The sequence below is a fragment of the Neolamprologus brichardi genome, unplaced genomic scaffold (genome assembly GCF_056152115.1).
Source record: "Neolamprologus brichardi isolate AB-2024 unplaced genomic scaffold, ASM5615211v1 NODE_ptg000036l+_length_2141236_cov_1, whole genome shotgun sequence".
Lineage (NCBI taxonomy): Eukaryota > Metazoa > Chordata > Actinopteri > Cichliformes > Cichlidae > Neolamprologus > Neolamprologus brichardi.
The window spans coordinates 1,289,765-1,314,223 of record NW_028270138.1 but is presented as its reverse complement, the minus strand read 5'-3'; the positions used below and the strand labels follow the sequence as shown (position 1 = coordinate 1,314,223).

Below are 24,459 nucleotides of genomic sequence, written 5' to 3'. Positions count from 1 at the left end.
CAACAAACACTGTTAGTAAATGTGTCCTGGACTTTATGCAGGTGCAGAAAGTGCTGATGTAAGTAAGCCTAACAGCTTCCAGATCACTTATTTTTCTGGAAAGATGGTAGGAAGGGCATCACTGCTCATTTCTACAATCTCCCAGATCTTGGAATACAAGCCTTTGTCCCATGAAACCACTTCACAGTACTAGGAGTCCACTAAAACCTATAAAGAGAGTGATCCTGGAAGAAATAGGGCGCACACTAGTGAACCTCAACAATTGCAGGACAGCCTTGTCCCCGATGCTTATATAAAAAAATAAATAGGAAGATTTATGAAACCATTAGAACTTTATCACCTTTTTATCAGAAACGTTACTGGTACTATATATAACCTAACTGGCATTTAAAGAGTAAAAAAAAGAATGTAGATAAAATTTTGGTTTTGATGAAAAGGACTGAAGCTAATTTAAAGAGTCAAGTTGGTAAAAGTAGATAAATGTTTTAATAAATACACATTTTACAGCATTTTTCAAACATACACAAAAGTGGCCATTTCTGGCAACGAACAAGCTGAGAGAGAGTTTTATAGTTTTTGCTGTCCTTGAACAAAAATAATAGTGCATGATAATCAATGTGGATGTTAAACAATTAGATGTCCCAGACTCTACTATTAATAATACAGCAGTCCCTCGTTTATCGCAGGAGTTACATTCGCTACATGAAGTAGGCAACTTTATTTTTTTACAATTATTAAAAATGTTTTAAGACTGTAAAACCTCTCACTACATGCTTTATGCACTTTCCTCAGACATGCATGAACATTTTCACACTTTTCTCTTTTGTTTAAACACTCGTAAAGTTCAACCCATCATAGAAACATAAGTCCAGTATTATAAAACGAAACCGTGCAAAACGTTTCGTGGGCAGATTTATATAAATTCGACGAGCTAAACGCATTCTGTAGTGTACAGCACAACCTTTTTTGCACCACGGACCAGTTTAATGTCAGACAATATTTTCACGGACCGTCCTTTAAGGTGTTGCAGATAAATACGACAAAATAAAATGATACAAACAAAGACAAAAACGGTGGTATTTTGAAAATATAATAATAAACGCGAATTCGGCTGTGTAATTGTGTAACTTTATGAGCAGCGTCCTCCTGAAATACGCCAACAACATTGCAAGTAACGTCCTCCTCTCTGCTTCTTGATGCTCTCTGGTCGCTATGGTAACGCGTAAATAGTTCTTTCAAAATAAGACACACGACCACAACACGGGAAAAGACCCAGGGAAACCGACTCAACGGACCGCTGCTGTACAGGAGACACTGTACTAGGTTGGTCTACAGCAATCAGAATGCACAACACAATGTACTGTAAAAAAGAAAAAAAGAAAAAAATCAGCGAAACAGTCCGCAAAAGGTGAACCGCGTTATAGTGAGGGACGACTGTACAATAATTTCCAGTAGCACTGCTGATATATGAAATGGTGAGTTTTGAGGTTGTCTTCAAACACATGCATTGTACTAGAAAAAGGTGTTTGAAGGATTAAAAATGTAAAAAGTAATGACTAGTTTATATTTATGAAAAAACCTTTATGCAGAAAAACTAGCAAAGAAACAAAAACATAACACATGGACACTTTTGCCACGAACAAGCTGAAGGGATGGTGATTTTTTTTAATAAACCCAGAGTGTTAAAAAAACACTTGGAACCAATTTTATTTATCAGCAGCATGAATAGTAAAAAAAACACAATTTCATTTTAGCTGTCAAAGTCGATTTAACTGAAGCTACGTGTTACCGGTTAGTGTGGAGGTCACGTGTTTCCAGTTTGTGTGGAGGTCGCAATATGGCGCTCCCCAGTGGCTGTGTCACTACCCGATCCGTACCGGAAACCCGATTGGTACCCCGCATGCGCGAAAGGTGTCTACTTCCGGTCGTAGCGTTTTACGATAGTTATTGGTCAGAGTATCTGTTAAGATGTTAAGAATAATAAGTATCTCTTAAAATGTTTCCAATAATGAAGCATTTCAGTACAATGTAGACAAAAACGAAAAATAAAAAGATAGTTACGGATCAGGACTCCCCGATCCTTACTGCGCATGTGCAAAGTCGGACCGTACAAATCGGGTCTACCCGATCCGTACCGCGCATGTGCAGGTGTTTTCTTCTTCTTCTGTTCGTTTAATGGCAGTGTACTCCCCAGTGTACGAGGATACTGCCACCTGCTGACCGAGCGAATGAACCCTATTGTAAACTGAATTGGCGTCATTACAAACGTGTGTTAAGTTTGATTTAGTGATAGTCGAGTGTGTTTATGCTTGTCTGTGTGGAGAGGATTGATTAGTATAGTGATGATGACGTCCGCTATCACTGTCAATTGTCAGTAAACACTTAATCTGGCTGATGAATCTTCACGTGACATATTACAAAGTCTGTATTATTAACTCTGTAATTAGGCGCCATTCTTCTTATTTTACGGCGCTGTTGTTCGGGGGACGCTCTCTGTTGAGGAGAAAAGCATAAATTTGTTTGTATACGGATTATCCATTGTTTAAATGTCCCGGTAGTCGAAAAGGAGGCAGAGCTGCTGAGAAATGCTAGGAGCTAACTGGGCGCTAACTGTATCATTCAAATATATTGAATGTCGCAATGTTGGCAAAGAGAGGAAGTGACGTAAGAATTGCGCATGCGGGATACCGATCGGGTTTCCGGTACGGATCGGGTAGCGAAAGGCTGCAGCCAGACGCTCTTGGAAAATGGCGCATCAGGCCAAAATCCTTTCCACGCCCACCCCCGTGACATCACGCTCCAAAGCCCTATGGTAACTAAAGTTATAAAAATGCTCCGCCCTTAATGAGCATTTGAGCAGCCAATCAGAATCATCTATGTCATGTGATCATGAGTACAGCAGCGGATTGTTCTAGTGAGAGTTTAGAAGCACCATGGATGACGAATTTGAAGGTACCAGCTCTCAGGTATGAAGCTAACTTTCAAAAGTTACATGAATACAAACAGGTACCTTGTCGGGTTTTTTTTTCGTTTGCTTGTTTTTGTGGGTTTTTTTAAACCCTGTCCTGTCTGGCTGTTTTTGTGGCACAAATATAAGGGTGTAGAGAAAGAGTTGAGCACGCATGGGCAGAAATGTTGAGAGCGTCAGCAACACATTGCGAACGAGCGCAAATGCAAAAACTGAGCGAGAGGGGCTGCTGTTGTGTGTGTGTGGATAATTACGGAGCCCCGCAGGGGACATGGGAGAAAAAAAAGTTAAGACGGACTTTTGCGAGATCTCGCAAAAGTTTTAGCCGCATTCTTCGGAGGCCGCCAGCTCGAAGCCGACCGGTGTTCCAGATCTACTGGTGTTTAGATCTACTGCCGTTGGTCGAACAGATGTGTGGCAGTCTTGCGTTTCAGGAGCTGCTACCGACAAACCAGCAAAAAAACGCCAAATGTGTCATCTGTGACACTTGTGAGGTTATCTCAAACACACTCCGTCAGTCTTGATGCTGTTGAACAACAAAATGTTTAAAAATGTGGCAAGTTTACCTGGTGATATCCTCACGCGTGACGCGATCGTGAAAACAGCAAACAATTAACACCACGCCAATGTTGTTCACAGGAAAGCAAGAGTAAACGATCTGGAGACTCAAGTCGTCGTTATCGTTCCCCTCGCACGTTTTATTTCTCCGGTTTCAGCGTTTTTGATCCACAACTACAGCGAGCAGTTTACTTTGAGCACTAACATGGAGTCGAGTCAACCAGCGCCACCTCTGGCCAAGTGCCACAGCCTACAGCCAGATCAACTTGTGACACACATCTGCAGCACGTTTGAATTCGTGTCTTTCTTTCGAAAGAAAGAAGAAAAATCCCGGACCGGGCCGCCTGGCCACCCTTTGTAGGGGTGTCCGGTCCTCTGGCTCCGAAAGCCTTGCCAGGCCTTGTGATCGGGTGGCACCGCCCACCAGGCGTGTGAAAGAAAGAAGAAAAAACCCGGACCGGGCCGCCTGACCACCCTTTATACGGGTGTCCGCTCCCCAGGCTCCGAAAGCCTTGCCAGCCCTTGTGATCGGGTGGCACCGCCCACCAGGCGTGTGAAAGAAAGAAGAAAAATCCCGGACCAGGCCGCCTGGCCACCCTTTATACGGGTGTCCGCTCCTCTGGCTCCGAAAGCCTTGCCAGCCCTTGTGATCGGGTGGCACCGCCCACCAGGCGTGTGAAAGAAAGAAGAAAAAACCCGGACCGGGCCGCCTGGCCACCCTTTATACGGGTGTCCGCTCCTCTTGCTCCGAAAGCCTTGCCAGCCCTTGTGATCGGGTGGCACCGCCCACCAGGCGTGTGAAATGAAGAAGAAAAAACCCGGACCGGGCCGCCTGGCCACCCTTTATATGGGTGTCCGCTCCCCAGGCTCCGAAAGCCTTGCCAGCCCTTGTGATCGGGTGGCACCGCCCACCAGGCGTGTGAAAGAAAGAAGAAAAAACCCGGACCGGGCCGCCTGGCCACCCTTTGTAGGGGTGTCCGCTCCTCTGGCTCCGAAAGCCTTGCCAGCCCTTGTGATCGGGTGGCACCGCCCACCAGGCGTGTGAAAGAAAGAAGAAAAATCCCGGACCGGGCCGCCTGGCCACCCTTTATACGGGTTTCCGCTCCTCTGGCTCCGAAAGCCTTGCCAGCCCTTGTGATCGGGTGGCACCGCCCACCAGACGTGTGAAAGAAAGAAGAAAAATCCCGGACCGGGCCGCCTGGCCACCCTTTATACGGGTGTCCGCTCGTCTGGCTCCGAAAGACTTGCCAGCCCTTGTGATCGGGTGGAACCGCCCACCAGGCGTGTGAAAGAAAGAAGAAAAAACCCGAACGGGGCCGCCTGGCCACCCTTTATACGGGTGTCCGCTCCCCAGGCTCCAAAAGCCTTGCCGGCCCTTGTGATCGGGTGGCACCGCCCACCAGGCGTGTGAAAGAAAGAAGAAAAAACCCGGTCCGGGCCGCCTGGCCACCCTTTGTACGGGTGTCCGCTCCTCTGGCTCCGAAAGCCTTGCCGGCCCTTGTGATCGGGTTGCACCGCCAACCAGGCGTGTGAAAGAAAGAAGAAAAATCCCGGACCGGGCCGCCTGGCCACCCTTTATACGGGTGTCCGCTCCCCAGGCTCCGAAAGCCTTGCCGGCCCTTGTGATCGGGTGGCACCGCCCACCAGGCGTGTGAAATGAAGAAGAAAAAACCCGGACCGGGCCGCCTGGCCACCCTTTATATGGGTGTCCGCTCCCCAGGCTCCGAAAGACTTGCCGGCCCTTGTGATCGGGTGGCACCGCCCACCAGGCGTGTGAAAGAAAGAAGAAAAAACCCAGACTAGGCCGCCTGGCCACCCTTTGTAGGGGTGTCCGCTCATCTGGCTCCGAAAGCCTTGCCGGCCCTTGTGATCGGGTGGCACCGCCCACCAGGCGTGTGAAAGAAAGAAGAAAAAACCCGGTCCGGGCCGCCTGGCCACCCTTTGTACGGGTGTCCGCTCCTCTGGCTCCGAAAGCCTTGCCGGCCCTTGTGATCGGGTTGCACCGCCAACCAGGCGTGTGAAAGAAAGAAGAAAAATCCCGGACCGGGCCGCCTGGCCACCCTTTATACGGGTGTCCGCTCCCCAGGCTCCGAAAGCCTTGCCGGCCCTTGTGATCGGGTGGCACCGCCCACCAGGCGTGTGAAATGAAGAAGAAAAAACCCGGACCGGGCCGCCTGGCCACCCTTTATATGGGTGTCCGCTCCCCAGGCTCCGAAAGCCTTGCCGGCCCTTGTGATCGGGTGGCACCGCCCACCAGGCGTGTGAAAGAAAGAAGAAAAAACCCAGACTAGGCCGCCTGGCCACCCTTTGTAGGGGTGTCCGCTCCTCTGGCTCCGAAAGCCTTGCCGGCCCTTGTGATCGGGTGGCACCGCCCACCAGGCGTGTGAAAGAAAGAAGAAAAAACCCGGACCGGGCCGCCTGGCCACCCTTTATACGGGTTTCCGCTGCTCTGGCTCCGAAAGCCTTGCCAGCCCTTGTGATCGGGTGGCACCGCCCACCAGGTGTGTGAAATGAAGAAGAAAAAACCCGGACCGGGCCGCCTGGCCACCCTTTATATGGGTGTCCGCTCCCCAGGCTCCGAAAGCCTTGCCAGCCCTTGTGATCGGGTGGCACCGCCCACCAGGCGTGTGAAAGAAAGAAGAAAAAACCCAGACTAGGCCGCCTGGCCACCCTTTGTAGGGGTGTCCGCTCCTCTGGCTCCGAAAGCCTTGCCAACCCTTGTGATCGGGTGGCACCGCCCACCAGGCGTGTGAAATGAAGAAGAAAAAACCCGGACCGGGCCGCCTGGCCACCCTTTATACGGGTGTCCGCTCCTCTTGCTCCGAAAGCCTTGCCAGCCCTTGTGATCGGGTGGCACCGCCCACCAGGCGTGTGAAATGAAGAAGAAAAAACCCGGACCGGGCCGCCTGGCCACCCTTTATATGGGTGTCCGCTCCCCAGGCTCCGAAAGCCTTGCCAGCCCTTGTGATCGGGTGGCACCGCCCACCAGACGTGTGAAAGAAAGAAGAAAAATCCCGGACCGGGCCGCCTGGCCACCCTTTATACGGGTGTCCGCTCGTCTGGCTCCGAAAGACTTGCCAGCCCTTGTGATCGGGTGGAACCGCCCACCAGGCGTGTGAAAGAAAGAAGAAAAAACCCGAACGGGGCCGCCTGGCCACCCTTTATACGGGTGTCCGCTCCCCAGGCTCCGAAAGCCTTGCCGGCCCTTGTGATCGGGTGGCACCGCCCACCAGGCGTGTGAAAGAAAGAAGAAAAAGCCCGGTCCGGGCCGCCTGGCCACCCTTTATACGGGTGTCCGCTCCTCTGGCTCCGAAAGCCTTGCTGGCCCTTGTGATCGGGTGGCACCGCCCACCAGGCGTGTGAAAGAAAGAAGAAAAAACCCGGACCGGACCGACTGGCCACCCTTTATACGGGTGTCCGCTCCTCTGGCTCCGAAAGCCTTGCCGGCCCTTGTGATCGGGTTGCACCGCCAACCAGGCGTGTGAAAGAAAGAAGAAAAATCCCGGACCGGGCCGCCTGGCCACCCTTTATACGGGTGTCCGCTCCCCAGGCTCCGAAAGCCTTGCCGGCCCTTGTGATCGGGTGGCATTGCCCACCAGGCGTGTGAAAGAAAGAAGAAAAAACCCGGACCGGGCCGCCTGGCCACCCTTTATACGGGTGTCCGCTCCTCTGGCTCCGAAAGCCTTGCCGGCCCTTGTGATCGGGTGGCACCGCCCACCAGGCGTGTGAAAGGAAGAAGAAAAAACCCTGACCGGGCCGCCTGGCCACCCTTTGTAGGGGTGTCCGCTCCTCTGGCTCCGAAAGCCTTGCCAGCCCTTGTGATCGGGTGGCACCGCCCACCAGGCGTGTGAAATGAAGAAGAAAAAACCCGGACCGGGCCGCCTGGCCACCCTTTATATGGGTGTCCGCTCCCCAGGCTCCGAAAGCCTTGCCAGCCCTTGTGATCGGGTGGCACCGCCCACCAGGCGTGTGAAAGAAAGAAGAAAAAACCCAGACTAGGCCGCCTGGCCACCCTTTGTAGGGGTGTCCGCTCCTCTGGCTCCGAAAGCCTTGCCAGCCCTTGTGATCGGGTGGCACCGCCCACCAGGCGTGTGAAAGAAAGAAGAAAAAACCCGGACCGGGCCGCCTGGCCACCCTTTATACGGGTTTCCGCTCCTCTGGCTCCGAAAGCCTTGCCAGCCCTTGTGATCGGGTGGCACCGCCCACCAGACGTGTGAAAGAAAGAAGAAAAATCCCGGACCGGGCCGCCTGGCCACCCTTTATACGGGTGTCCGCTCGTCTGGCTCCGAAAGACTTGCCAGCCCTTGTGATCGGGTGGAACCGCCCACCAGGCGTGTGAAAGAAAGAAGAAAAAACCCGAACGGGGCCGCCTGGCCACCCTTTATACGGGTGTCCGCTCCCCAGGCTCCGAAAGCCTTGCCAGCCCTTGTGATCGGGTGGAACCGCCCACCAGGCGTGTGAAAGAAAGAAGAAAAAACCCGAACGGGGCCGCCTGGCCACCCTTTATACGGGTGTCCGCTCCCCAGGCTCCGAAAGCCTTGCCGGCCCTTGTGATTGGGTGGCACCGCCCACCAGGCGTGTGAAAGAAAGAAGAAAAAACCCGGTCCGGGCCGCCTGGCCACCCTTTATACGGGTGTCCGCTCCTCTGGCTCCGAAAGACTTGCCAGCCCTTGTGATCGGGTGGAACCGCCCACCAGGCGTGTGAAAGAAAGAAGAAAAAACCCGAACGGGGCCGCCTGGCCACCCTTTATACGGGTGTCCGCTCCCCAGGCTCCGAAAGCCTTCTCTTCCCTTGTGATCGGGTGGCACCGCCAACCGGGCGTGTGAAAGAAATAAGAAAAAACCCGGTCCGGTCCGCCTGGCCACCCTTTATACGGGTGTCCGCTCCTCTGGCTCCGAAAGCCGTTCCAGCCCTTGTGATCGGGTGGCACCGCCCACCAGGCGTGTGAAAGAAAGAAGAAAAAACCCCGTCCGGGCCGCCTGGCCACCCTTTATACGGGTGTCCGCTCCTCTGGCTCCGAAAGCCTTGCCAGCCCTTGTGATCGGGTGGCACCGCCCACCAGGCGTGTGAAAGAAAGAAGAAAAATCCCGGACCGGTCCGCCTAGCCACCCTTTATACGGGTTTCCGCTCCTCTGGCTCCGAAAGCCTTGCCAGCCCTTGTGATCGGGTGGCACCGCCCACCAGGCGTGTGAAAGAAAGAAGAAAAATCCCGGACCGGGCCGCCTGGCCACCCTTTATACGGGTTTCCGCTCCTCTGGCTCCGAAAGCCTTGCCAGCCCTTGTGATCGGGTGGCACCGCCCACCAGACGTGTGAAAGAAAGAAGAAAAAACCCGAACGGGGCCGCCTGGCCACCCTTTATACGGGTTTCCGCTCCCCAGGCTCCGAAAGCCTTGCCGGCCCTTGTGATCGGGTGGCACCGCCCACCAGGCGTGTGAAAGAAAGAAGAAAAAACCCGGTCCGGGCCGCCTGGCCACCCTTTATACGGGTTTCCGCTCCTCTGGCTCCGAAAGCCTTGCCGGCCCTTGTGATCGGGTTGCACCGCCAACCAGGCGTGTGAAAGAAAGAAGAAAAATCCCGGACCGGGCCGCCTGGCCACCCTTTATACGGGTGCCCGCTCCCCAGGCTCCGAAAGCCTTGCCGGCCCTTGTGATCGGGTGGCATTGCCCACCAGGCGTGTGAAAGAAAGAAGAAAAAACCCGGACCGGGCCGCCTGGCCACCCTTTATACGGGTGTCCGCTCCTCTGACTCCGAAAGCCTTGCCGGCCCTTGTGATCGGGTGGCACCGCCCACCAGGCGTGTGAAAGAAAGAAGAAAAAACCCGGACCGGGCCGCCTGACCACCCTTTATACGGGTGTCCGCTCCCCAGGCTCCGAAAGCCTTGCCAGCCCTTGTGATCGGGTGGCACCGCCCACCAGGCGTGTGAAAGAAAGAAGAAAAATCCCGGACCAGGCCGCCTGGCCACCCTTTATACGGGTGTCCGCTCCTCTGGCTCCGAAAGCCTTGCCAGCCCTTGTGATCGGGTGGCACCGCCCACCAGGCGTGTGAAAGAAAGAAGAAAAAACCCGGACCGGGCCGCCTGGCCACCCTTTATACGGGTGTCCGCTCCTCTTGCTCCGAAAGCCTTGCCAGCCCTTGTGATCGGGTGGCACCGCCCACCAGGCGTGTGAAATGAAGAAGAAAAAACCCGGACCGGGCCGCCTGGCCACCCTTTATATGGGTGTCCGCTCCCCAGGCTCCGAAAGCCTTGCCAGCCCTTGTGATCGGGTGGCACCGCCCACCAGGCGTGTGAAAGAAAGAAGAAAAAACCCGGACCGGGCCGCCTGGCCACCCTTTATACGGGTGTCCGCTCCCCAGGCTCCGAAAGCCTTGCCGGCCCTTGTGATCGGGTGGCACCGCCCACCAGGCGTGTGAAATGAAGAAGAAAAAACCCGGACCGGGCCGCCTGGCCACCCTTTATATGGGTGTCCGCTCCCCAGGCTCCGAAAGCCTTGCCGGCCCTTGTGATCGGGTGGCACCGCCCACCAGGCGTGTGAAAGAAAGAAGAAAAAACCCAGACTAGGCCGCCTGGCCACCCTTTGTAGGGGTGTCCGCTCCTCTGGCTCCGAAAGCCTTGCCGGCCCTTGTGATCGGGTGGCACCGCCCACCAGGCGTGTGAAAGAAAGAAGAAAAAACCCGGACCGGGCCGCCTGGCCACCCTTTATACGGGTTTCCGCTGCTCTGGCTCCGAAAGCCTTGCCAGCCCTTGTGATCGGGTGGCACCGCCCACCAGGTGTGTGAAATGAAGAAGAAAAAACCCGGACCGGGCCGCCTGGCCACCCTTTATATGGGTGTCCGCTCCCCAGGCTCCGAAAGCCTTGCCAGCCCTTGTGATCGGGTGGCACCGCCCACCAGGCGTGTGAAAGAAAGAAGAAAAAACCCAGACTAGGCCGCCTGGCCACCCTTTGTAGGGGTGTCCGCTCCTCTGGCTCCGAAAGCCTTGCCAACCCTTGTGATCGGGTGGCACCGCCCACCAGGCGTGTGAAATGAAGAAGAAAAAACCCGGACCGGGCCGCCTGGCCACCCTTTATACGGGTGTCCGCTCCTCTTGCTCCGAAAGCCTTGCCAGCCCTTGTGATCGGGTGGCACCGCCCACCAGGCGTGTGAAATGAAGAAGAAAAAACCCGGACCGGGCCGCCTGGCCACCCTTTATATGGGTGTCCGCTCCCCAGGCTCCGAAAGCCTTGCCAGCCCTTGTGATCGGGTGGCACCGCCCACCAGACGTGTGAAAGAAAGAAGAAAAATCCCGGACCGGGCCGCCTGGCCACCCTTTATACGGGTGTCCGCTCGTCTGGCTCCGAAAGACTTGCCAGCCCTTGTGATCGGGTGGAACCGCCCACCAGGCGTGTGAAAGAAAGAAGAAAAAACCCGAACGGGGCCGCCTGGCCACCCTTTATACGGGTGTCCGCTCCCCAGGCTCCGAAAGCCTTGCCGGCCCTTGTGATCGGGTGGCACCGCCCACCAGGCGTGTGAAAGAAAGAAGAAAAAGCCCGGTCCGGGCCGCCTGGCCACCCTTTATACGGGTGTCCGCTCCTCTGGCTCCGAAAGCCTTGCTGGCCCTTGTGATCGGGTGGCACCGCCCACCAGGCGTGTGAAAGAAAGAAGAAAAAACCCGGACCGGACCGACTGGCCACCCTTTATACGGGTGTCCGCTCCTCTGGCTCCGAAAGCCTTGCCGGCCCTTGTGATCGGGTTGCACCGCCAACCAGGCGTGTGAAAGAAAGAAGAAAAATCCCGGACCGGGCCGCCTGGCCACCCTTTATACGGGTGTCCGCTCCCCAGGCTCCGAAAGCCTTGCCGGCCCTTGTGATCGGGTGGCATTGCCCACCAGGCGTGTGAAAGAAAGAAGAAAAAACCCGGACCGGGCCGCCTGGCCACCCTTTATACGGGTGTCCGCTCCTCTGGCTCCGAAAGCCTTGCCGGCCCTTGTGATCGGGTGGCACCGCCCACCAGGCGTGTGAAAGGAAGAAGAAAAAACCCTGACCGGGCCGCCTGGCCACCCTTTGTAGGGGTGTCCGCTCCTCTGGCTCCGAAAGCCTTGCCAGCCCTTGTGATCGGGTGGCACCGCCCACCAGGCGTGTGAAATGAAGAAGAAAAAACCCGGACCGGGCCGCCTGGCCACCCTTTATATGGGTGTCCGCTCCCCAGGCTCCGAAAGCCTTGCCAGCCCTTGTGATCGGGTGGCACCGCCCACCAGGCGTGTGAAAGAAAGAAGAAAAAACCCAGACTAGGCCGCCTGGCCACCCTTTGTAGGGGTGTCCGCTCCTCTGGCTCCGAAAGCCTTGCCAGCCCTTGTGATCGGGTGGCACCGCCCACCAGGCGTGTGAAAGAAAGAAGAAAAAACCCGGACCGGGCCGCCTGGCCACCCTTTATACGGGTTTCCGCTCCTCTGGCTCCGAAAGCCTTGCCAGCCCTTGTGATCGGGTGGCACCGCCCACCAGACGTGTGAAAGAAAGAAGAAAAATCCCGGACCGGGCCGCCTGGCCACCCTTTATACGGGTGTCCGCTCGTCTGGCTCCGAAAGACTTGCCAGCCCTTGTGATCGGGTGGAACCGCCCACCAGGCGTGTGAAAGAAAGAAGAAAAAACCCGAACGGGGCCGCCTGGCCACCCTTTATACGGGTGTCCGCTCCCCAGGCTCCGAAAGCCTTGCCAGCCCTTGTGATCGGGTGGAACCGCCCACCAGGCGTGTGAAAGAAAGAAGAAAAAACCCGAACGGGGCCGCCTGGCCACCCTTTATACGGGTGTCCGCTCCCCAGGCTCCGAAAGCCTTGCCGGCCCTTGTGATTGGGTGGCACCGCCCACCAGGCGTGTGAAAGAAAGAAGAAAAAACCCGGTCCGGGCCGCCTGGCCACCCTTTATACGGGTGTCCGCTCCTCTGGCTCCGAAAGACTTGCCAGCCCTTGTGATCGGGTGGAACCGCCCACCAGGCGTGTGAAAGAAAGAAGAAAAAACCCGAACGGGGCCGCCTGGCCACCCTTTATACGGGTGTCCGCTCCCCAGGCTCCGAAAGCCTTCTCTTCCCTTGTGATCGGGTGGCACCGCCAACCGGGCGTGTGAAAGAAATAAGAAAAAACCCGGTCCGGTCCGCCTGGCCACCCTTTATACGGGTGTCCGCTCCTCTGGCTCCGAAAGCCGTTCCAGCCCTTGTGATCGGGTGGCACCGCCCACCAGGCGTGTGAAAGAAAGAAGAAAAAACCCCGTCCGGGCCGCCTGGCCACCCTTTATACGGGTGTCCGCTCCTCTGGCTCCGAAAGCCTTGCCAGCCCTTGTGATCGGGTGGCACCGCCCACCAGGCGTGTGAAAGAAAGAAGAAAAATCCCGGACCGGTCCGCCTAGCCACCCTTTATACGGGTTTCCGCTCCTCTGGCTCCGAAAGCCTTGCCAGCCCTTGTGATCGGGTGGCACCGCCCACCAGGCGTGTGAAAGAAAGAAGAAAAATCCCGGACCGGGCCGCCTGGCCACCCTTTATACGGGTTTCCGCTCCTCTGGCTCCGAAAGCCTTGCCAGCCCTTGTGATCGGGTGGCACCGCCCACCAGACGTGTGAAAGAAAGAAGAAAAAACCCGAACGGGGCCGCCTGGCCACCCTTTATACGGGTTTCCGCTCCCCAGGCTCCGAAAGCCTTGCCGGCCCTTGTGATCGGGTGGCACCGCCCACCAGGCGTGTGAAAGAAAGAAGAAAAAACCCGGTCCGGGCCGCCTGGCCACCCTTTATACGGGTTTCCGCTCCTCTGGCTCCGAAAGCCTTGCCGGCCCTTGTGATCGGGTTGCACCGCCAACCAGGCGTGTGAAAGAAAGAAGAAAAATCCCGGACCGGGCCGCCTGGCCACCCTTTATACGGGTGCCCGCTCCCCAGGCTCCGAAAGCCTTGCCGGCCCTTGTGATCGGGTGGCATTGCCCACCAGGCGTGTGAAAGAAAGAAGAAAAAACCCGGACCGGGCCGCCTGGCCACCCTTTATACGGGTGTCCGCTCCTCTGACTCCGAAAGCCTTGCCGGCCCTTGTGATCGGGTGGCACCGCCAACCAGGCGTGTGAAAGGAAGAAGAAAAAACCCGGACCGGGCCGCCTGGCCACCCTTTTGTTACGGTGTCCGCTCCTCTGGCTCCGAAAGCCTTGCCAGCCCTTGTGATCGGGTGGCACCGCCCACCAGGCGTGTGAAATGAAGAAGAAAAAACCCGGACCGGGCCGCCTGGCCACCCTTTGTATGGGTGTCCGCTCCTCTGGCTCCGAAAGCCTTGCCAGCCCTTGTGATCGGGTGGCACCGCCCACCAGGCGTGTGAAATGAAGAAGAAAAAACCCGGACCGGGCCGCCTGGCCACCCTTTGTATGGGTGTCCGCTCCTCTGGCTCCGAAAGCCTTGCCAGCCCTTGTGATCGGGTGGCACCGCCCACCAGGCGTGTGAAATGAAGAAGAAAAAACCCGGACCGGGCCGCCTGGCCACCCTTTATATGGGTGTCCGCTCCCCAGGCTCCGAAAGCCTTGCCAGCCCTTGTGATCGGGTGGCACCGCCCACCAGGCGTGTGAAAGGAAGAAGAAAAAACCCGGACCGGGCCGCCTGGCCACCCTTTATACGGGTGTCCGCTCCTCTGGCTCCGAAAGCCTTGCCAGCCCTTGTGATCGGGTAGCACCGCCCACCAGGCGTGTGAAATGAAGAAGAAAAAACCCGGACCGGGCCGCCTGGCCACCCTTTATACGGGTGTCCGCTCGTCTGGCTCCGAAAGACTTGCCAGCCCTTGTGATCGGGTGGAACCGCCCACCAGGCGTGTGAAAGAAAGAAGAAAAAACCCGAACGGGGCCGCCTGGCCACCCTTTATACGGGTGTCCGCTCCCCAGGCTCCGAAAGCCTTGCCGGCCCTTGTGATCGGGTGGCACCGCCCACCAGGCGTGTGAAATGAAGAAGAAAAAACCCGGACCGGGCCGCCTGGCCACCCTTTATATGGGTGTCCGCTCCCCAGGCTCCGAAAGCCTTGCCGGCCCTTGTGATCGGGTGGCACCGCCCACCAGGCGTGTGAAAGAAAGAAGAAAAAACCCAGACTAGGCCGCCTGGCCACCCTTTGTAGGGGTGTCCGCTCCTCTGGCTCCGAAAGCCTTGCCGGCCCTTGTGATCGGGTGGCACCGCCCACCAGGCGTGTGAAAGAAAGAAGAAAAAACCCGGTCCGGGCCGCCTGGCCACCCTTTGTACGGGTGTCCGCTCCTCTGGCTCCGAAAGCCTTGCCGGCCCTTGTGATCGGGTTGCACCGCCAACCAGGCGTGTGAAAGAAAGAAGAAAAATCCCGGACCGGGCCGCCTGGCCACCCTTTATACGGGTGTCCGCTCCCCAGGCTCCGAAAGCCTTGCCGGCCCTTGTGATCGGGTGGCACCGCCCACCAGGCGTGTGAAATGAAGAAGAAAAAACCCGGACCGGGCCGCCTGGCCACCCTTTATATGGGTGTCCGCTCCCCAGGCTCCGAAAGCCTTGCCGGCCCTTGTGATCGGGTGGCACCGCCCACCAGGCGTGTGAAAGAAAGAAGAAAAAACCCAGACTAGGCCGCCTGGCCACCCTTTGTAGGGGTGTCCGCTCCTCTGGCTCCGAAAGCCTTGCCGGCCCTTGTGATCGGGTGGCACCGCCCACCAGGCGTGTGAAAGAAAGAAGAAAAAACCCGGACCGGGCCGCCTGGCCACCCTTTATACGGGTTTCCGCTGCTCTGGCTCCGAAAGCCTTGCCAGCCCTTGTGATCGGGTGGCACCGCCCACCAGGTGTGTGAAATGAAGAAGAAAAAACCCGGACCGGGCCGCCTGGCCACCCTTTATATGGGTGTCCGCTCCCCAGGCTCCGAAAGCCTTGCCAGCCCTTGTGATCGGGTGGCACCGCCCACCAGGCGTGTGAAAGAAAGAAGAAAAAACCCAGACTAGGCCGCCTGGCCACCCTTTGTAGGGGTGTCCGCTCCTCTGGCTCCGAAAGCCTTGCCAACCCTTGTGATCGGGTGGCACCGCCCACCAGGCGTGTGAAATGAAGAAGAAAAAACCCGGACCGGGCCGCCTGGCCACCCTTTATACGGGTGTCCGCTCCTCTTGCTCCGAAAGCCTTTCCAGCCCTTGTGATCGGGTGGCACCGCCCACCAGGCGTGTGAAATGAAGAAGAAAAAACCCGGACCGGGCCGCCTGGCCACCCTTTATATGGGTGTCCGCTCCCCAGGCTCCGAAAGCCTTGCCAGCCCTTGTGATCGGGTGGCACCGCCCACCAGACGTGTGAAAGAAAGAAGAAAAATCCCGGACCGGGCCGCCTGGCCACCCTTTATACGGGTGTCCGCTCGTCTGGCTCCGAAAGACTTGCCAGCCCTTGTGATCGGGTGGAACCGCCCACCAGGCGTGTGAAAGAAAGAAGAAAAAACCCGAACGGGGCCGCCTGGCCACCCTTTATACGGGTGTCCGCTCCCCAGGCTCCGAAAGCCTTGCCGGCCCTTGTGATCGGGTGGCACCGCCCACCAGGCGTGTGAAAGAAAGAAGAAAAAGCCCGGTCCGGGCCGCCTGGCCACCCTTTATACGGGTGTCCGCTCCTCTGGCTCCGAAAGCCTTGCTGGCCCTTGTGATCGGGTGGCACCGCCCACCAGGCGTGTGAAAGAAAGAAGAAAAAACCCGGACCGGACCGACTGGCCACCCTTTATACGGGTGTCCGCTCCTCTGGCTCCGAAAGCCTTGCCGGCCCTTGTGATCGGGTTGCACCGCCAACCAGGCGTGTGAAAGAAAGAAGAAAAATCCCGGACCGGGCCGCCTGGCCACCCTTTATACGGGTGTCCGCTCCCCAGGCTCCGAAAGCCTTGCCGGCCCTTGTGATCGGGTGGCATTGCCCACCAGGCGTGTGAAAGAAAGAAGAAAAAACCCGGACCGGGCCGCCTGGCCACCCTTTATACGGGTGTCCGCTCCTCTGGCTCCGAAAGCCTTGCCAGCCCTTGTGATCGGGTGGCACCGCCCACCAGGCGTGTGAAAGGAAGAAGAAAAAACCCTGACCGGGCCGCCTGGCCACCCTTTGTAGGGGTGTCCGCTCCTCTGGCTCCGAAAGCCTTGCCAGCCCTTGTGATCGGGTGGCACCGCCCACCAGGCGTGTGAAATGAAGAAGAAAAAACCCGGACCGGGCCGCCTGGCCACCCTTTATATGGGTGTCCGCTCCCCAGGCTCCGAAAGCCTTGCCAGCCCTTGTGATCGGGTGGCACCGCCCACCAGGCGTGTGAAAGAAAGAAGAAAAAACCCAGACTAGGCCGCCTGGCCACCCTTTGTAGGGGTGTCCGCTCCTCTGGCTCCGAAAGCCTTGCCAGCCCTTGTGATCGGGTGGCACCGCCCACCAGGCGTGTGAAAGAAAGAAGAAAAAACCCGGACCGGGCCGCCTGGCCACCCTTTATACGGGTTTCCGCTCCTCTGGCTCCGAAAGCCTTGCCAGCCCTTGTGATCGGGTGGCACCGCCCACCAGACGTGTGAAAGAAAGAAGAAAAATCCCGGACCGGGCCGCCTGGCCACCCTTTATACGGGTGTCCGCTCGTCTGGCTCCGAAAGACTTGCCAGCCCTTGTGATCGGGTGGAACCGCCCACCAGGCGTGTGAAAGAAAGAAGAAAAAACCCGAACGGGGCCGCCTGGCCACCCTTTATACGGGTGTCCGCTCCCCAGGCTCCGAAAGCCTTGCCAGCCCTTGTGATCGGGTGGAACCGCCCACCAGGCGTGTGAAAGAAAGAAGAAAAAACCCGAACGGGGCCGCCTGGCCACCCTTTATACGGGTGTCCGCTCCCCAGGCTCCGAAAGCCTTGCCGGCCCTTGTGATTGGGTGGCACCGCCCACCAGGCGTGTGAAAGAAAGAAGAAAAAACCCGGTCCGGGCCGCCTGGCCACCCTTTATACGGGTGTCCGCTCCTCTGGCTCCGAAAGACTTGCCAGCCCTTGTGATCGGGTGGAACCGCCCACCAGGCGTGTGAAAGAAAGAAGAAAAAACCCGAACGGGGCCGCCTGGCCACCCTTTATACGGGTGTCCGCTCCCCAGGCTCCGAAAGCCTTCTCTTCCCTTGTGATCGGGTGGCACCGCCAACCGGGCGTGTGAAAGAAATAAGAAAAAACCCGGTCCGGTCCGCCTGGCCACCCTTTATACGGGTGTCCGCTCCTCTGGCTCCGAAAGCCGTTCCAGCCCTTGTGATCGGGTGGCACCGCCCACCAGGCGTGTGAAAGAAAGAAGAAAAAACCCCGTCCGGGCCGCCTGGCCACCCTTTATACGGGTGTCCGCTCCTCTGGCTCCGAAAGCCTTGCCAGCCCTTGTGATCGGGTGGCACCGCCCACCAGGCGTGTGAAAGAAAGAAGAAAAATCCCGGACCGGTCCGCCTAGCCACCCTTTATACGGGTTTCCGCTCCTCTGGCTCCGAAAGCCTTGCCAGCCCTTGTGATCGGGTGGCACCGCCCACCAGGCGTGTGAAAGAAAGAAGAAAAATCCCGGACCGGGCCGCCTGGCCACCCTTTATACGGGTTTCCGCTCCTCTGGCTCCGAAAGCCTTGCCAGCCCTTGTGATCGGGTGGCACCGCCCACCAGACGTGTGAAAGAAAGAAGAAAAATCCCGGACCGGGCCGCCTGGCCACCCTTTATACGGGTGTCCGCTCGTCTGGCTCCGAAAGACTTGCCAGCCCTTGTGATCGGGTGGAACCGCCCACCAGGCGTGTGAAAGAAAGACGAAAAAACCCGAACGGGGCCGCCTGGCCACCCTTTATACGGGTTTCCGCTCCCCAGGCTCCGAAAGCCTTGCCGGCCCTTGTGATCGGGTGGCACCGCCCACCAGGCGTGTGAAAGAAAGAAGAAAAAACCCGGTCCGGGCCGCCTGGCCACCCTTTATACGGGTTTCCGCTCCTCTGGCTCCGAAAGCCTTGCCGGCCCTTGTGATCGGGTTGCACCGCCAACCAGGCGTGTGAAAGAAAGAAGAAAAATCCCGGACCGGGCCGCCTGGCCACCCTTTATACGGGTGCCCGCTCCCCAGGCTCCGAAAGCCTTGCCGGCCCTTGTGATCGGGTGGCATTGCCCACCAGGCGTGTGAAAGAAAGAAGAAAAAACCCGGACCGGGCCGCCTGGCCACCCTTTATACGGGTGTCCGCTCCTCTGACTCCGAAAGCCTTGCCGGCCCTTGTGATCGGGTGGCACCGCCAACCAGGCGTGTGAAAGGAAGAAGAAAAAACCCGGACCGGGCCGCCTGGCCACCCTTTTGTTACGGTGTCCGCTCCTCTGGCTCCGAAAGCCTTGCCAGCCCTTGTGATCGGGTGGCACCGCCCACCAGGCGTGTGAAATGAAGAAGAAAAAACCCGGACCGGGCCGCCTGGCCACCCTTTGTATGGGTGTCCGCTCCTCTGGCTCCGAAAGCCTTGCCAGCCCTTGTGATCGGGTGGCACCGCCCACCAGGCGTGTGAAATGAAGAAGAAAAAACCCGGACCGGGCCGCCTGGCCACCCTTTGTATGGGTGTCCGCTCCTCTGGCTCCGAAAGCCTTGCCAGCCCTTGTGATCGGGTGGCACCGCCCACCAGGCGTGTGAAATGAAGAAGAAAAAACCCGGACCGGGCCGCCTGGCCACCCTTTATATGGGTGTCCGCTCCCCAGGCTCCGAAAGCCTTGCCAGCCCTTGTGATCGGGTGGCACCGCCCACCAGGCGTGTGAAAGGAAGAAGAAAAAACCCGGACCGGGCCGCCTGGCCACCCTTTATACGGGTGTCCGCTCCTCTGGCTCCGAAAGCCTTGCCAGCCCTTGTGATCGGGTGGCACCGCCCACCAGGCGTGTGAAATGAAGAAGAAAAAACCCGGACCGGGCCGCCTGGCCACCCTTTATACGGGTGTCCGCTCGTCTGGCTCCGAAAGACTTGCCAGCCCTTGTGATCGGGTGGAACCGCCCACCAGGCGTGTGAAAGAAAGAAGAAAAAACCCGAACGGGGCCGCCTGGCCACCCTTTATACGGGTGTCCGCTCCCCAGGCTCCGAAAGCCTTGCCGGCCCTTGTGATCGGGTGGCACCGCCCACCAGGCGTGTGAAAGAAAGAAGAAAAAACCCGGTCCGGGCCGCCTGGCCACCCTTTATACGGGTGTCCGCTCCTCTGGCTCCGAAAGCCTTGCTGGCCCTTGTGATCGGGTGGCACCGCCCACCAGGCGTGTGAAAGAAAGAAGAAAAAACCCGGACCGGACCGCCTGGCCACCCTTTATACGGGTGTCCGCTCCTCTGGCTCCGAAAGCCTTGCCGGCCCTTGTGATCGGGTTGCACCGCCAACCAGGCGTGTGAAAGAAAGAAGAAAAATCCCGGACCGGGCCGCCTGGCCACCCTTTATACGGGTGTCCGCTCCCCAGGCTCCGAAAGCCTTACCGGCCCTTGTGATCGGGTGGCATTGCCCACCAGGCGTGTGAAAGAAAGAAGAAAAAACCCGGACCAGGCCGCCTGGCCACCCTTTGTAGGGGTGTCCGCTCCTCTGGCTCCGAAAGCCTTGCCAGCCCTTGTGATCGGGTGGCACCGCCCACCAGGCGTGTGAAATGAAGAAGAAAAAACCCGGACCGGGCCGCCTGGCCACCCTTTATACGGGTGTCCGCTCCTCTTGCTCCGAAAGCCTTGCCAGCCCTTGTGATCGGGTGGCACCGCCCACCAGGCGTGTGAAATGAAGAAGAAAAAACCCGGACCGGGCCGCCTGGCCACCCTTTATATGGGTGTCCGCTCCCCAGGCTCCGAAAGCCTTGCCAGCCCTTGTGATCGGGTGGCACCGCCCACCAGGCGTGTGAAAGAAAGAAGAAAAAACCCGGACCGGGCCGCCTGGCCACCCTTTGTAGGGGTGTAGGCTCCTCTTGCTCCGAAAGCCTTGCCAGCCCTTGTGATCGGGTGGCACCGCCCACCAGGCGTGTGAAATGAAGAAGAAAAAACCCGGACCGGGCCGCCTGGCCACCCTTTATATGGGTGTCCGCTCCCCAGGCTCCGAAAGCCTTGCCAGCCCTTGTGATCGGGTGGCACCGCCCACCAGGCGTGTGAAAGAAAGAAGAAAAAACCCGGACCGGGCCGCCTGGCCACCCTTTGTAGGGGTGTCCGCTCCTCTGGCTCCGAAAGCCTTGCCAGCCCTTGTGATCGGGTGGAACCGCCCACCAGGCGTGTGAAAGAAAGAAGAAAAATCCCGGACCGGGCCGCCTGGCCACCCTTTCTACGGGTTTCCGCTCCTCTGGCTCCGAAAGCCTTGCCAGCCCTTGTGATCGGGTGGCACCGCCCACCAGACATGTGAAAGAAAGAAGAAAAATCCCGGACCGGGCCGCCTGGCCACCCTTTATACGGGTGTCCGCTCGTCTGGCTCCGAAAGACTTGCCAGCCCTTGTGATCGGGTGGAACCGCCCACCAGGCGTGTGAAAGAAAGAAGAAAAAACCCGAACGGGGCCGCCTGGCCACCCTTTATACGGGTGTCCGCTCCCCAGGCTCCGAAAGCCTTGCCGGCCCTTGTGATCGGGTGGCACCGCCCACCAGGCGTGTGAAAGAAAGAAGAAAAAACCCAGTCCGGGCCGCCTGGCCACCCTTTATACGGGTGTCCGCTCCTCTGGCTCCGAAAGCCTTGCTGGCCCTTGTGATCGGGTGGCACCGCCCACCAGGCGTGTGAAAGAAAGAAGAAAAAACCCGGACCGGACCGCCTGGCCACCCTTTATACGGGTGTCCGCTCCTCTGGCTCCGAAAGCCTTGCCGGCCCTTGTGATCGGGTTGCACCGCCAACCAGGCGTGTGAAAGAAAGAAGAAAAATCCCGGACCGGGCCGCCTGGCCACCCTTTATACGGGTGTCCGCTCCCCAGGCTCCGAAAGCCTTGCTGGCCCTTGTGATCGGGTGGCATTGCCCACCATGCGTGTGAAAGAAAGAAGAAAAAACCCGGACCGGGCCGCCTGGCCACCCTTTATACGGGTGTCCGCTCCTCTGGCTCCGAAAGCCTTGCCAGCCCTTGTGATCGGGTGGCACCGCCCACCAGGCGTGTGAAAGAAAGAAGACAAAACCCGGACCGGGCCGCCTGGCCACCCTTTATACGGGTGTCCGCTCCTCTTGCTCCGAAAGCCTTGCCAGCCCTTGTGATCGGGTGGCACCGCCCACCAGGCGTGTGAAATGAAGAAGAAAAAACCCGGACCGGGCCCCCTGGCCACCCTTTATACGGGTTTCCGCTCCTCTGGCTCCGAAAGCCTTGCCAGCCCTTGTGATCGGGTGGCACCGCCCACCAGACGTGTGAAAGAAAGAAGAAAAATCCCGGAAAGGGCCGCCTGGCCACCCTTTATATGGGTGTCCGCTCGTCTGGCTCCGAAAGACTTGCCAGCCCTTGTGATCGGGTGGAACCGCCCACCAGGCGTGTGAAAGAAAGAAGAAAAAACCCGAACGGGGCCGCCTGGCCACCCTTTATACGGGTGTCCGCTCCCCAGGCTCCGAAAGCCTTGCCAGCCCTTGTGATCGGGTGGAACCGCCCACCAGGCGTGTGAAAGAAAGAAGAAAAAACCCGAACGGGGCCGCCTGGCCACCCTTTATACGGGTGTCCGCTCCCCAGGCTCCGAAAGCCTTGCCGGCCCTTGTGATTGGGTGGCACCGCCCACCAGGCGTGTGAAAGAAAGAAGAAAAAACCCGGTCCGGGCCGCCTGGCCACCCTTTATACGGGTGTCCGCTCCTCTGGCTCCGAAAGCCTTCTCTTCCCTTGTGATCGGGTGGCACCGCCAACCGGGCGTGTGAAAGAAATAAGAAAAAACCCGGTCCGGTCCGCCTGGCCACCCTTTATACGGGTGTCCGCTCCTCTTGCTCCGAAAGCCGTTCCAGCCCTTGTGATCGGGTGGCACCGCCCACCAGGCGTGTGAAAGAAAGAAGAAAAAACCCCGTCCGGGCCGCCTGGCCACCCTTTATACGGGTGTCCGCTCCTCTGGCTCCGAAAGCCTTGCCAGCCCTTGTGATCGGGTGGCATCGCCCACCAGGCGTGTGAAAGAAAGAAGAAAAAACCCGGCCGGGCCGCCTGGCCACCCTTTATACGGGTGTCCGCTCCTCTGGCTCCGAAAGCCTTGCCGGCCCTTGTGATCGGGTTGCACCGCCATCCAGGCGTGTGAAAGAAAGAAGAAAAATCCCGGACCGGGCCGCCTGGCCACCCTTTATACGGGTGTCCGCTCCCCAGGCTCCGAAAGCCTTACCGGCCCTTGTGATCGGGTGGCATTGCCCACCAGGCGTGTGAAAGAAAGAAGAAAAAACCCAGACCAGGCCGCCTGGCCACCCTTTGTAGGGGTGTCCGCTCCTCTGGCTCCGAAAGCCTTGCCAGCCCTTGTGATCGGGTGGCACCGCCCACCAGGCGTGTGAAATGAAGAAGAAAAAACCCGGACCGGGCCGCCTGGCCACCCTTTATACGGGTGTCCGCTCCTCTTGCTCCGAAAGCCTTGCCAGCCCTTGTGATCGGGTGGCACCGCCCACCAGGCGTGTGAAATGAAGAAGAAAAAACCCGGACCGGGCCGCCTGGCCACCCTTTATATGGGTGTCCGCTCCCCAGGCTCCGAAAGCCTTGCCAGCCCTTGTGATCGGGTGGCACCGCCCACCAGGCGTGTGAAAGAAAGAAGAAAAAACCCGGACCGGGCCGCCTGGCCACCCTTTGTAGGGGTGTCCGCTCCTCTTGCTCCGAAAGCCTTGCCAGCCCTTGTGATCGGGTGGCACCGCCCACCAGGCGTGTGAAATGAAGAAGAAAAAACCCGGACCGGGCCGCCTGGCCACCCTTTATATGGGTGTCCGCTCCCCAGGCTCCGAAAGCCTTGCCAGCCCTTGTGATCGGGTGGCACCGCCCACCAGGCGTGTGAAAGAAAGAAGAAAAAACCCGGACCGGGCCGCCTGGCCACCCTTTGTAGGGGTGTCCGCTCCTCTGGCTCCGAAAGCCTTGCCAGCCCTTGTGATCGGGTGGCACCGCCCACCAGGCGTGTGAAAGAAAGAAGAAAAATCCCGGACCGGGCCGCCTGGCCACCCTTTCTACGGGTTTCCGCTCCTCTGGCTCCGAAAGCCTTGCCAGCCCTTGTGATCGGGTGGCACCGCCCACCAGACATGTGAAAGAAAGAAGAAAAATCCCGGACCGGGCCGCCTGGCCACCCTTTATACGGGTGTCCGCTCGTCTGGCTCCGAAAGACTTGCCAGCCCTTGTGATCGGGTGGAACCGCCCACCAGGCGTGTGAAAGAAAGAAGAAAAAACCCGAACGGGGCCGCCTGGCCACCCTTTATACGGGTGTCCGCTCCCCAGGCTCCGAAAGCCTTGCCGGCCCTTGTGATCGGGTGGCACCGCCCACCAGGCGTGTGAAAGAAAGAAGAAAAAACCCAGTCCGGGCCGCCTGGCCACCCTTTATACGGGTGTCCGCTCCTCTGGCTCCGAAAGCCTTGCTGGCCCTTGTGATCGGGTGGCACCGCCCACCAGGCGTGTGAAAGAAAGAAGAAAAAACCCGGACCGGACCGCCTGGCCACCCTTTATACGGGTGTCCGCTCCTCTGGCTCCGAAAGCCTTGCCGGCCCTTGTGATCGGGTTGCACCGCCAACCAGGCGTGTGAAAGAAAGAAGAAAAATCCCGGACCGGGCCGCCTGGCCACCCTTTATACGGGTGTCCGCTCCCCAGGCTCCGAAAGCCTTGCTGGCCCTTGTGATCGGGTGGCATTGCCCACCATGCGTGTGAAAGAAAGAAGAAAAAACCCGGACCGGGCCGCCTGGCCACCCTTTATACGGGTGTCCGCTCCTCTGGCTCCGAAAGACTTGCCAGCCCTTGTGATCGGGTGGAACCGCCCACCAGGCGTGTGAAAGAAAGAAGAAAAAACCCGAACGGGGCCGCCTGGCCACCCTTTATACGGGTGTCCGCTCCCCAGGCTCCGAAAGCCTTGCCAGCCCTTGTGATCGGGTGGAACCGCCCACCAGGCGTGTGAA

At 58.5% G+C, this 24,459-nt stretch overlaps 1 protein-coding gene across 1 annotated transcript in view; it reads right to left on the bottom strand.

The window, feature by feature from the left end:
* The window catches only part of LOC148094548 (uncharacterized), a 215,526-nt gene that overhangs the window by 68,799 nt on the left and 122,268 nt on the right, over positions 1-24,459 (bottom strand). The gene's annotated exons all lie outside the window — the stretch shown is intronic.